The 13,268-nt window shown below is 39.3% G+C and overlaps 1 pseudogene; it reads left to right on the top strand.

Moving 5' to 3' along the window:
* The window catches only part of LOC108298625, a 13,103-nt pseudogene extending 458 nt beyond the window's left edge, over positions 1–12,645 (top strand).
* The last annotated feature ends 623 nt before the right edge of the window (positions 12,646–13,268 follow it).

Genomic DNA, 13,268 nt, shown 5'->3' with positions numbered 1-13,268 from the left:
CCTTACAGGCTCCCTAATGTCCAGAATTCAATGTGGTTAAAACTGAAATTAACTAAGCCTTGACTTTGACTGGCAAAGTTCCTTTGCAGGAGCTCGTCTTAGGTATGCATAATAGGAGAGTGTGATGGAGATTAAACCTTTGAACCTCTTTCAATGGCTTTGTTTTCCTCTCATTGCTTCCTACTATGACATTCTGCATTGAGGTTATGGAAGAGAAATGAAGTTGAAAAGACTTTTGTCAGTATTTTGGGGAAGCTGAAACCCCCTATTTAGTGCCAAGATAAACAAGACTGGGCATCTAGATTGCAACATTCTCTCACTTGCAATAGCTGAGAATCATACAAGTGAATCTCAGTTCAAAATGTGCAAAAAAAAAAAAAAAAATCAGAAACCTCAGAAAAGGCAAAGAAATAATAAAGATCTTATGAAAACAGTCAGATCCACCCCACTGCCAGTGTGCAAATTCAAATATAAAAAGGGCATGATTCAGAGCAAATTGTTGATGTGGGCCTTGGAGAGGCCCCAGGACCATCAGTGACTCCCAGGTGATCACACTCAAGCCTCCTTTTTCCCAGAGATCCCCAATTTGCATTTTAACGAAAAGCAAAGCTCTTCGAATCTCAGCCTTCAGAGACAGAATGAGAAACAGTGGCTTCTGGAAGGGGATCTACCCCAAGATAGATTCTTTTTCACAGCTCCCTTGGTCTAGGTGTGAGAGTGCCAACTCAAGTGACCTCTTAGGTCAGTGCTTCCCAAAGTGCTGACCCCTGACAAACAGCATCAGCATCACTTGGATACTTGTTAGAAATGCAATTTCTTGGACTCCATCCCAGACTTACTAAGAGAGCTACTCAGGGTGGGATTAGCAATCTACATTGTAACTTGACTTTGGGACCTTTAACCTAAACCAGGAAATTAGGGCTCCTGCTTTTGACCCTCTCCCTTTCTACCTCCCCTTCATCCTTCACCCACCACCTTCTAAATTCCAAAAACTAGAGCTTCTGCAGGTCACATGGGGAGTGGCCTTTGCAGAAGGGAAAGAAAGCGTTCTTAGGATTTGTCAAAAAATTAATAATTATTGGTTGAGAAAGGAGAAATCAACTGGAAAAGCATTCTTTCCAACCAATCAATCGGTGATAGCTGAATGTGTGTTCACACTACACACACGTACAACTATGTGGTGTGGTATACTGGTGCCAGCCACTTGCTCTAGGGCCAGAAGCCCTGGGTTCAAATCTCAGGTCTGACACCTGCTTGTTGTATGACATCTAGCAAAGCATTTTACCTTTCTGCTTGTATCTATTTCTTATCGTGAAATAAAGAGAAAAACATACCACCTCATGGGGTTGCCATAAGAATCGTATGTGTAAATAGATGTGACATTTTTAGAATAGTGCCTGACACATAGTAAGTACAATCTAATTGTTGGCATTAAAATCTAAGAGCTTTGGCTGGGCGCAGTGGCTCACACCTTCAATCTCAGCACTTTGGGAGGCTGCGGAGGGTAGATCACAAAGTCAAGAGATTGAGACCAACCCGGCCAACATGGCGAAACCCTGTCTCTACTAAAAATACAAAACTTAGCTAGGCATGGTGGTATATACCTGCAGTACCAGCTACTCAGGAGGCTGAGGCAGGAGAATCACTTGAACCCAGGAGGCAGAGGTTGCAGAGATCTGAGATTGCACCACTGCACTCCAGCCTGGTGACAGAACAAGACTCCATCTCAAACAAACAAACAACAAAAATCTAAGAGCTTCATAATTTCAAGTCAGCAAAATTGTTAGTTTTCCCTGACTTTGTTGGCTCAAAGAATCTTTATTTACAAATTTAAGATCATGGGTTGAGCATGGTAGCTCATGCCTGTAATCCCAGTGCTTTGGGAGGACAAAGTGGGAAGATCACTTGAGGCCAGGAGTTCAAGACCAGAGTAGGAAACATAGTAAGACCCCATCTCTAAAACAAGCTTAAAAAAATTAGCCAGGCATGGTAATGTGCAACTGTAGTCCCACCTTCTGAGGAGGGTGTGGCCGGAGGATTGCTTCAGTGCAGGAGTTCTCAGGCTGTGGTGAGCTATGACGGTGCTGCTGCATTCCAGCCTGGGCAACAGTGCTAGATACTGTCTCTGAAAAAAAATAAATAAAAACATAGAAAGAAAGAAGTTTAAGATTGTGGATAGCTGGGTTATAGTGATAATAAGTAAAAAGAATCTGAATTTTACTAGGCACTCAAGTCTCTTCTTATAAATGGAGGCCACTCCCTTTGTCCTGTCTACCCTGAGATATCTACAGAGAGCAGAGATACACCCTTCCCAGAAAGCAAGTAAGTGGAAATGGAAATTCCAGGTCAGCCTATTGCAGAAAGAGGCTCGGGGAGGGAAGTTGGTGCTCCACGCCTGCCTGGCACCGTAAAGTCCACTGCAGGGCTTGACTGGTTTTTATGTTTTTACTCAAGAAACTCAGAAGGCGGGTGCTGAAGGAAGAAACAGGAGGAGGCTGGAGATTGGGTAGACAACGGGAGGGTGGCTGTGCTCCAGGCAGTCCTCAGAGAGGAGCCACTGCCCCTTTGTCTGGACAATACAGACTGCAGGGCTGTAATCTGAGTGGGAGCCCGGCCGGGAACGGGGCAACACAATCAAAGGGCTCAGGCTCCGCAAGGCCAGTTCCCTTCAGCATCAGCTTACTGTGTGACTCCCCAGGGCCCCGCCAGGGGAATCAGATGGACGTGAAAGGGGGAATGGAGACAGTTTTTTTGGAGACTTTGGTTTCTAATCAATTGTTCTACCTGACTGTGTGCCGAATATGCTCCTGACATCCTAAATTTTCTTGAAAACACAAGGCCATATTCTCAGTGGAGCTTATCTGGCTCCACTTCCTCCTGCTCTACCTGGTCACATTGCCCATTCGGCCTAGGATTTTGGCTTTAGGACCCTGTCCCATTCTGGACAAATCTATCAGGAAACACTCTTCTCTATGAAGATGTATATTACAGAAATATTCTATTTTATTTTTTTCTTGGATTTCACACCTCTGAGAATAAAGTTTTTTTCCAGTCTTTCAAACCATTTTGAAAGATGTCCTAATAACATGAGAGCAAATAGTTAAACTGGGAATAAAGAACCATGTGAAAAAGCTAGAGACATGAATTCTAACTTTAACAGAAGAGTTAGGGCGAACCCCATGTACAACCTCTGGCTGGCAAATACTCCTTTAATATTTCCTTCAGAATTCTTCTGGATTAAGTTTTCTTTGTGAATATGCCAATCTCCATAATTAAGTTATACCACTTTGATAAATAAAAAGGAAGTCAGTTCCCCCCCTCCAGTCCCCTACTACATACACATTTTTATAGCCTGTCTAATCGCATTCATTTTGTTATGGTTCTGGCAAAGATATCAGTGTCTGGGAAAATAAATTATTTAAAAAACAGTCTGAGACAGAGTCAACACAACATCAAAACCACCTATAAATACGTCACTATATTTCAGGTTTAAACCATTTGCTTAGAAGTTTATGTTGAACAACTTCGGCCTCACTTCTGTACATTGATGAGTAGTAGGTTAATGAAACTCATATCACCCCAATTATGAAAATTGGTGTCATGAGAACTTTTGAGCCTAGTAGACAGCTCTAGGACGTCACTGATTTAGCAAAGTGGCTCCCCTAAAGGTGGAAACCTCTCAGATATATATGGCCATACCATCCATATTAGATACAATCTGAGAATGGCCTCTCCTTATAGGGTCTCTTATCAGCCTCATTCCCTCAATGCTATTTAACTGACAAGGCAGATGGATTTTGCTGCCTAGCATTTTCTGTAATCTATCTGTGGATTTCCAATCTCACCAAGAAGACCACCACTTTTTCTCTGTGGAGTTTCCGTTTTCCCTCCATCTGGCCTTGAGAGTTGCTTTACTTCTTGTTCCATAACCCACACTTTAGTCCATGAGCTTGATGAAGTCTGACCATGTCCTTCCACTCCTCAAAACCCTCCATGAGCCCTCAAGATGAAATCCACCTTCTAAACCTGTGCTGGCAGGTGCTGCTTCTTCTTTCCCCTGTTTGCCGCTCCAGCCTCATCTCTAGCCCCTCCTTGTCTCCTATTCTAAAAATCAGTCAAATTTGCTTCAAGCTCTGAACTGGGTCATCCTTCCCATTCTCTGTCCTTGAATACTCTTGCATGTTCTACTTTCCACCTCTGTCCACCACCCTCACCTTCCCTTCAGTTGACAAACTCTTTGTCAGTTTCAGCTTAAACACCCTGACCCCAGCAGCAGTCCTTCAATCTCGCCACAGTTCCAACCCATGTCCCATGGCCTGACTTTTCCCAGCCTACCAGTGTTGGTTCTCTATTGCGTATTTTCCCAGCCTAATCATCTGCATGCGAGGCTGAACCATCACTCTGCAGTTGAGACCACATTATTCCTACTTACTGTCATATCCCTGCTCCTAATTCTCTGAGATGGCCTTTTAGAACGCTTTACACATTAGGAGAATTAGTTAACTGCACAGTATTTTATTGATGGCATTGTTTGTAATTTTCAACCTAGACTTTTTATATTGCTGATTTTGATGATAAATGTGTCACTGACTGGCTCCAGGTCAGCCTGATTCCACCTAGCCTTCAGTGTGCTCAAGCAGTAAGGACTCCTAGGGAGAGCAAGCAGATGTCTCTGTTTGCCTATAACAATTCTGGTTTGTATTCAGTAAAATTATTAGTAGTGCCCTCTTGAATTCTCCAAAGGTTCCCAGATTGGGTGATTCATTTTAAGGTCTCCATATTGATAGCTCAGGTTCCTTCCTTGAACATTCAGGAAAATTTCAACCTTCCTAAAAAGCAGTGATATGGGGAAAATTAATGAAAGAATTAATAACTTTTCAGTTAATTCATTTTCTAGGCCACCAGAGTAGCCTCCTGAGAGGGACTGACATTCATCTTGAGGTATAATGTACACATGTCACCCAACTACCAGTGAATATTTCAAGTGCTGTTTTTCAAATGCTTCAGTTATTTCTTAGAACATAGAATAAAGAAACAAGTACAGATTCATAATATACTGAACAAATCTGTGTGTGCAAGCGTCTGAAGAATTTTCTCAATACTCGGAACCTCTTATTTACCTTTGAGGCAGAGCCCAGGAGACATTTGCTTTTTTGTTTTGTGTGTGTGTTTTGTTGTTGTTATTATTGTTTTGAAGGTTTTTTTTGTTAGTTTTAGATCCCCTGACACTACCACCTTTGTCCTACACTATCCACCCCAACCTCCATTCCACTCCTATATGCCGCAATTTGGGAAAAATCTTTTAAAAAAATTATCAAGATTGGCTGCCTACTGTGATCAATTTCATTAGATAATAGCTAAACTCTACATTTCACTCGTGCACAATGTTTTACTTTTTTCTCTCTCCCTTTCTCTCTCCACCATTCACATGGAAATAATGCCATAGTTGTCTAGGGATAAATTTGAGGTGCTCTCCGAGGACTTGGCATATTTCAGAAAACACTGGCAGAGGGTGGATAGGTATCTCTGGCAGCAAGAGAGATGAGGAAAGAGAGGACAGTAACTCCTTTAAAAGACTTTTTTTCCCAAACTAATTGTCACTATTAGTGAATACTCCCTCCTAAGTAATGTTAATTTTTTAAAAAATTGGAAATAGCAAAAAAGTAAACATGAGAATATTCTTTTTAAAATAAAGTTACACATATAATATTATACTCTATATACTCTAAATTTTGGATCATAACAAGTAAATATCGTATTTTATATTTCCCATTAGACTGAGAATAATTTCTAATGATGTTGAATATTATTTTAGAACAGTGTTTTGCAATAGAGGGTTTGCATCAGATTCCACTGGAGATTTACGTAAAAACTGACTCGTAAGTCCTGTACCAAACCAAAAAAAAAACCAGAAAGACGGTGTGGGGGATAGAAGCGCTGAGTCATGAAGCCGTGGATTCAAAGATCGCCTTGGGTAACTTTGATGTGTAACCCATTTTCTCATTTTAAGAACCACAGTTAGAAACCATGTGTAATAATGACATAGTATTCCATGGATGGATACCAAGAATTTAACCAGCTCCCTATTGCTAGCCATTTGGGTTGTCGGATTTACTAGGTCCCAGGATTTTGCCTTTTTAAAGCTAAAGTGATTTACTCTACTCCAAAGGTTTGTCACAACTTAAACTTTAACAATCTGTGAGAAAGCGCATCTTACTAACGTCTATATACTTTTAAAATAGAGACAAACATTGTCCGTTCAATAAATGAATAACGGTTTTCACTGTATATCAAATTACATTGCCTTATTTTCTAGTAGGTTTTTAATTTCTCTGTGTTTATTTACTATTTATGTTTTCCACCCTTTCCTTCTATTGAGGAGCTCATCTCTTTGCTTATTGATTTGTAAAATCTCTGTATTTTTAATAATATAATATTCATTTTTCTTATTGTGATATGTATTAATGATTCTCTTTCTTTGGCTTTTAATTTTATTTGTTGTTTTGATATGTACAGACTATATGTAATCAAATGTAACACTACTATTCTTCATATTCCTTCTTTATGAATATTCTCTTGCTGCAGTTAAAGAATCTCTTTTTTTCAGGTCTTCCATAGATTAATTCTATAATCCATCTGGAATCTATTTTCATGTATGATTTGAAGTAAGAGATCTGGTTTATTTCTTTCCAAATGCTTTATCAACTTTTCCAATAACACTTTAATAAATAATTCCTTTTTAATTTCTCTAACTTAAAATATCAAAATTATTATGACAGGATGTTTAGATATAGAGGAGTTTTTTAATTGTTTTCTATTCTGTTCTACTGATTCTCTTCTAGCACTAATATCATGCTTTTTAATAGTTGTAGCTTCATACTACATTTTAGTATAAAAAATGCAACTTTCCCCTCGTTGGTCTTGTTTCTTAAATTTTTGTCACTTAGAATCACTTCAATAAGTTTTGAGTATATTTTGATTTCAGTTTGAAATAGAATTGCATTAATCTTATTCAAAATTAAAAGAGGAATTACTTTTTTCAATAACTGGTTTTCCTAAGAAGAAAAATATATTTTTCCATTTAATCAAATTTTGGTTTATGCCACTAAGTAGGGTTTTAGCTTTTCTGAAATAGGTACTAAACAACTTTATTATTCTTATTGACATATGGTTATTGTTCAGTTGATATTATCAAGTTTATTTTACTCAATATTATTCTGAGCTGTGAAATAGAAAAACAATTGATTTTTGTATGTTTATTTTGTACCACACCACCTTTAAAAATTATTACTAATACTTTTCAGTGGATTCACTTAGGCTTTATAGATTGCAAACTATATTATCTATAAAAAATTATATTTCCTCCTTCCCAAATGTTATACTTCTTATGAATTTTTATTGGTTTTTCAATGACCAGACTTTTTATAAAAATCATAAGTAATAGTGCTAATAGGAGGCATGCTTTTCTGACTTTTAATAAGAATGTCTTTGGTATTACATGGTAAGCATGAGATCGGCCTTTGGTTTGTGATTTCTATAGTATTTTTAAAATCAGGTTAAAGAAATCTTCATTATCATTCTGAGAAAATCTTGGCACCGCATTTATTTTTTAACTTTATTTGAACTATTTTTAGACTTATAGAAAAGTTGAAAAATAGTACAAAGAGTTTCCATTTATTCTTCTTTCAACTTTCTCCAATTTGAACATGTTATATAACCATAGCACATTTATCAGAACCAGGAAATTAACACTAGTACAATATCATTAATGGGCTCTTTTTTGAAGATATATTTGATAGGTGATGAATAAAATGTTCAAACATAAAAATGTATTTATTATAATAAAATCTCTAAAGGAAGTGGAACAGAAATCTACATGTAAAGAGAAAAAGGAAAGGTGTAGAATTTTGAAATTTAAAATAAGAGATATTTTCGCTTATTCTTAAGTGGAAAATAATGGTTATCAAATTGTGATGTTGTTAGGTAGTTCTAAAGAATACTTTTATTTAAATTTTTGATATTTATATTTCAAAAATTACATTATTTTAAATTATTTAAAACTTGATAAAAGTTATTTAATTTGAAATTAGACATCAACTTTGACATGTATAAAGCTATGTAATTTTTGAAATTTTTGCTTGCACGCAAGGAACAACCTGATGACCATTGCTTTACTTTACTATGAAGATTCTACTGCATTCAAGTGTGAAACACTTCATCAGCTCACTAGAAATATTAATCAAATGGATTGTTTGCAAAGATTAGCCCCTCTATTTGAATGAATGAGTTCATCTACTCAGGGGAAATTGTATATCCATATCCCACAACAGCCTAATTCTAATTTATCTGAACTACTGCAGTGGTTGTGTATAAACCATGGCTCAAATAGTGTAAGCTACATTGAATGTATGTTATGATGTGAGCTACCAACTCTGATTTCTGTTAAGAATACAAGGTAGGCCAGGTGCAGTGACTCTCACCTGTAATCCCAGTACTTTGGGAGGCTGAAGAGGGCAGATCATAAGGTCAGGAGTTTGAGACCAGCCTGACCAACATGGTGAAACCCCATCTCTACTAAAAATACAAAAACTAGCTGGATGTGGTGGCATCCGCCTGTAATCCGAGCTACTCAGGAGGCTGAGACAGGAGAATCACTTGAACCTGGGAGGCAGAGGTTGCAGTGGGCCAAGATTGCGCCACTGCACTCCAGCCTGGGCAACAGAGAGATTCCATTTCAAAACAAAACAAAACACAAGGTATTGGGTAATCTCAGGTAATTAAGGTTAACTTGAGATGGTCAGTTAACACATTATTGAAATTGTAAAGGGAAAGAGACCCTGATCCAGACCCCAAGAGGGGGTTCTTGGATCTCACACAAGAAAGAATTCAGGGTGAGTCCATGGTGCAAAGCAAAAGTAAGCTTATTAAGAAAATTAAGTGGTGAAAGAATAGCTACTTCCTAGACAGAGTAGGGCATTCCCAGAAGAGGAGGAACATATCACCCTAGGTACAATACTTGTTTATTTATAGGATAAAATTAGATCATGGGGAGATGTGCTCTGCTACAAGGTTTGTGATAAAGTACGAACTTTCTTAAGTACTATAGTTTGCAAGAATTGATAGTATTATCTTCAAAGCAAAATTAGGAATGCTTCTGTTCTCAAGATATTGGGATATTAGGATACTCCTAACTCTGAGTCTGTTTAGTAAATGTTATCAATCTGTTCTCTTAACTGTAAACATCTAGAAGCTAGGAACACCTAACTTTCTAGGAATGCAGCCCAGCAAGTCCCAGCCTCGTTTTCCTAGCCCTCACTCAAAATGGAGTCACTCTGGCTCAAACACCTCTGACATATCTCTCCCCTCCCTTCACAAGAGAACTCTTAATCCTCATGCTTGCAGATGGACGGAGATCCATCATCTGTAACTTCTTCAGGCTGAATGGGGTGATGACACTTCTGCCTAACTATTGGGTCTCTTGTATTCCAGGTAGAGAGGAGCTCAGTCAGAAAGTGTTGGTATAGTAAGGGTTATTCATCGCTGGTTGGCTCACAGGAACAAGTGGGATCAGTCCCTCATGTTCCATCCGTCTGTGGGACTTCATAAGAGGCAGGTTTAATTTGAGATAAGTGGAATTGCAGTTGGGGTACTAAGGAGAACTTCAGAGGGTCCCTTCCGGTTTGGGGAATGTTGATGTGCTGGAAATCCTTCCTTCCAAGTTTTTAATAGGACCCAATCTCCCAGGTGAGTTGTAACAAGATTCTCTTCCTTAGTGGGGGAAGGGATTCTTTGATTTTCATATTCAAGGCCTGTGTTTTGCACTCATCCTAAGTTGATTACATAATTTTGTAGCTCAAAAGTATCTGCGTGTATCAGGGTATCTGTAGTTAAGAAAGGCCTTCCATACACTATTTCAAAAGGGCTGAGCTGTAGATTCCCCTTGGAGACCACTTGAACCTGTAATAAGGCTGCAGGCAATAAAAACAGCCATGTTTTTTTATGTTTCCTGGCATAGTTTACCCAGAGTCCTTTTTAGAGTTTGATTGAGTCTTTCTATAATACTAAGACAATAGCCTTCATGCAGAATGCAAGCAGTACTGAATTCCTAGAGCTGAAGACATGTTTTGGGTAATTGTCACTGTGAAAGATGGGCCATTTTCACTCTGCAACCTCTTAGGCAGCCCATATCTAGGAATTATTTTCTTTAATAGGAGTGTAGAAAACTCAATTGTCTTTTCAGATTGGGTAGGAAAAGCCTTGATCTAACTGGTGAAGATGTCGATGAATTCTAATAAATGTTTAAACCCTTTACGTGAGTGCATCTGAGTATAATCTATTTACCAATCTTCACGGGGGTACACTCCCCTGTGCTGAACAGGTCTTACTAAAGGAGGAGGTAAAAATTGGTTATTTGGGTTATTCACAGGCTCAAGTAACCTGCTTTACTGTTTTAAGTAAGCCTCTTCCTATAAAAAGCTGAGACTTCGGTTGAAATAGGGAATCTCTTCCCAAATGAGTAGAGTCACATAAATGATTAACTGTTTTCCATTGATTAGCCCTTGGCACCAACAGTTTGTTGTCCTTGATAAACCAGTCAGATGGATCTTGAATTAACCCCTGACTTTTATCCCATTCTTGTTCCTCTTTAGTATATCTTCGCTCTGTCATCACCGGGGCAGAGGGCACTAACATGCCTGCAAGTCCATCTGGTTCCTTTAATGCAGCTGCCTTAGCTGCTGCATCTGCAAAGGAGTTTCCCTTAGCCACGCTAAAATCTCTTTTTTAGATGCCCTCTGCAATGAATTACAGCTACTTCCATGGGCAGCAAAACAGCATCCAATGGATTCAGAATTTCCAAATGACGTTTTACAGGGGAACCCTTAGCAGGTAGGAGTAAGTCCCTGTTCCTTCCAGATACCAGCATGTGTATGAAGCACCAGAAAGGCGTACTTGGAATCAGTGGAAAGATTGGCTCTTAAGTCCTTTCCCAATTGCAGAGCTCTAATAAAAGCTATTAATTCTGCCTTTTGAGCCAAGGGAGAAACTGCTAAGGCCTCCTGTTGATTGTCAATAGCATACCCAGCTTTCCTGTTTCCCTGGTGCACAAAGCTACCTCCATCTGTAAATCATTCTACCTCAGGATTATCTAGAGGCTCATCCTTTAAATCCAGATGGCTGGGGTAAACTTGCTCCATAACTTGTATACAAGAATGATCTAGGGTGCCTATGGGTTCAGGAAAATAAGTAGCTGGATTCAAAGTCTAACATACTTTAAGAGTTACATCAGGAGTGTCTAGCAACAAAGCCTGATATTTCAGTAAGTGTCCCCCTGTCATCCACTGGAGTCCTTTAGCTTCTAGGATTCTTTGTATGTGGTGTGGGGATAAAACCTCCAGATGTTGGCCTAAAGCCAGTTTATAATAATAAAAGAGGAGTTCCTCTCGCGGGAGCAACCCCTTCTGCATGGTCACGTCGAGGCAGCACCTGGGCCTGGAACCAGGCCACAGACCCTCAGCTTTGCCCACTGCCTCCCGACCATGGACCCCTCAAAGTGAACGAGCTTCAGGACTTTGTGAAAATGTGTAAGCAGGATCTGAGCGTTTTACATACTGAAGAAATGTGCTTCCTTAGGCAGTGGGTGGAGAGTATGGGGGATCAAATACCACCTGCTACTCAGAAAACTAAATCAGAAGAAAATACCAAGGAAGAAAAACCTGATAGTAAGAAGGTAGAGGAAGACTTAAAGGCAGACAAACCACCAAGTGAGGAAAGTGATCTAGAAACTGATAATGAAGGTGTGATTGAACCAGACACTGATGCCCCTCAAGAAATGGGAGATAAAAATGCAGAGATAACACAGGAGATGATGGATCAGGCAAATGATATGAAAGTGACCGCTATTGAAGGCCTACATGGTGATGAATTGCAGAAAGCCATTGACTTAGTCACAGTTGCCATCAAGCTGAATCTTTGCTTGGCCATTTTGTATGCCCAGAGGACCAGTGTCTTCATCAAATTACAGATCCAAACGCTGCCATCTGAGACTGTGACAGAGCCATTGAAATAAAACCTGGGTCAGCTCAGTCTTACAGGTGGCAAGGGAAAGCACACAGACCTCCAACCCACAGAGAAGAGGCAGCTCATAACCTTGCCCTTGCCTGTAACCTGGATTATGCTGAAGATGCGAGTGCAATGCTGAAAAAAGTTCAACCTAGGGTGCAGAAAATTGCACAACATCGGAGAAAGTATGACCGAAAATGTAAAGAGCGAGTGATCAAAGAAAGAATAGAAGGAGTTAAGAAGGCTCCAGAAGAGCATGAGAGAGCCCAGAGGGAGGAAGAAGCCAGATGACAGTCAGGAGCTCAGTATGGCTCTTTTCCTGGTGGCTTTCCTGGGGGAATGCCTGGTAGTTTTTCTGGAGGAATGCCTGGAATGGGAGGGGGCATGCCTGGAATGGCCAGAAGACCTGGACTCAGTGAAATTCTTAGTGATCCAGAGGTTCTTGTAGCTGTGCAGGATCCAGATGTTATGGTGGCCTTTCAGGCTGTGGCTCAGAACCCAGCAAATATGTCAAAATACCAGAGCAACCCAAAGCTTATGAATCTTATCAGCAAAGTGTCAGCCAAATTTGAAGGTCAAGCTTAATGCCCTTCTGATAAATGCCCTTGCTGAAGGAAAAGCAACCTAGATCACCTTATGGATGTCACAATCATACAAACCAGTATACCTCTGACCTTCTCATCAAGAGAGCTGGGGTGCTTTGAAGATAATCCCTACCCCTCTCCCCCAAATCCATCTGAAGCATTTTACAGTGGTTTGCCATTAGGGTATTCATTCAGATGTTTTCCTACTAGGAATTACAAACTTTAAACACTTTTTAACCTTAAACATATTTAAAACAAATTTAAAGGGTCTATTAATTCTTATATTTTTCCTTACTAATTTTGGATTATTTTTCTTTAAATTATTGGACAGGGCAGATACTTATATATGGAAGATTATTGCTCTAATTTGAGTGAAATAAAAGTTTATTAGTGTGAGGCAAACACAACTCATTTGAGGATAAAGTTTGTGTTGGATATGTGGTTCCTGAAGCATTTTGACTTGTCTTTTATCATGTATTATCTTTTTCTTTAAAGATTTATTTCAAAAAAACTAATTGAAACCATCAATATTTCAGTAGGAACTGGAAGTACTTGGCAGGGCAGCAGCAATCTTGCTGTGTTTTATACAACATGCATCCATGAGAAGGTTGACCTTAAATCTTA

This window comes from Cebus imitator, unplaced genomic scaffold, assembly GCF_001604975.1.
Source record: "Cebus imitator isolate Cc_AM_T3 unplaced genomic scaffold, Cebus_imitator-1.0 Scaffold1020, whole genome shotgun sequence".
Taxonomy (NCBI): domain Eukaryota; kingdom Metazoa; phylum Chordata; class Mammalia; order Primates; family Cebidae; genus Cebus; species Cebus imitator.
The sequence above is the reverse complement of the archived record's forward strand: the minus strand, read 5'-3'. Positions and strand labels throughout refer to the sequence as shown.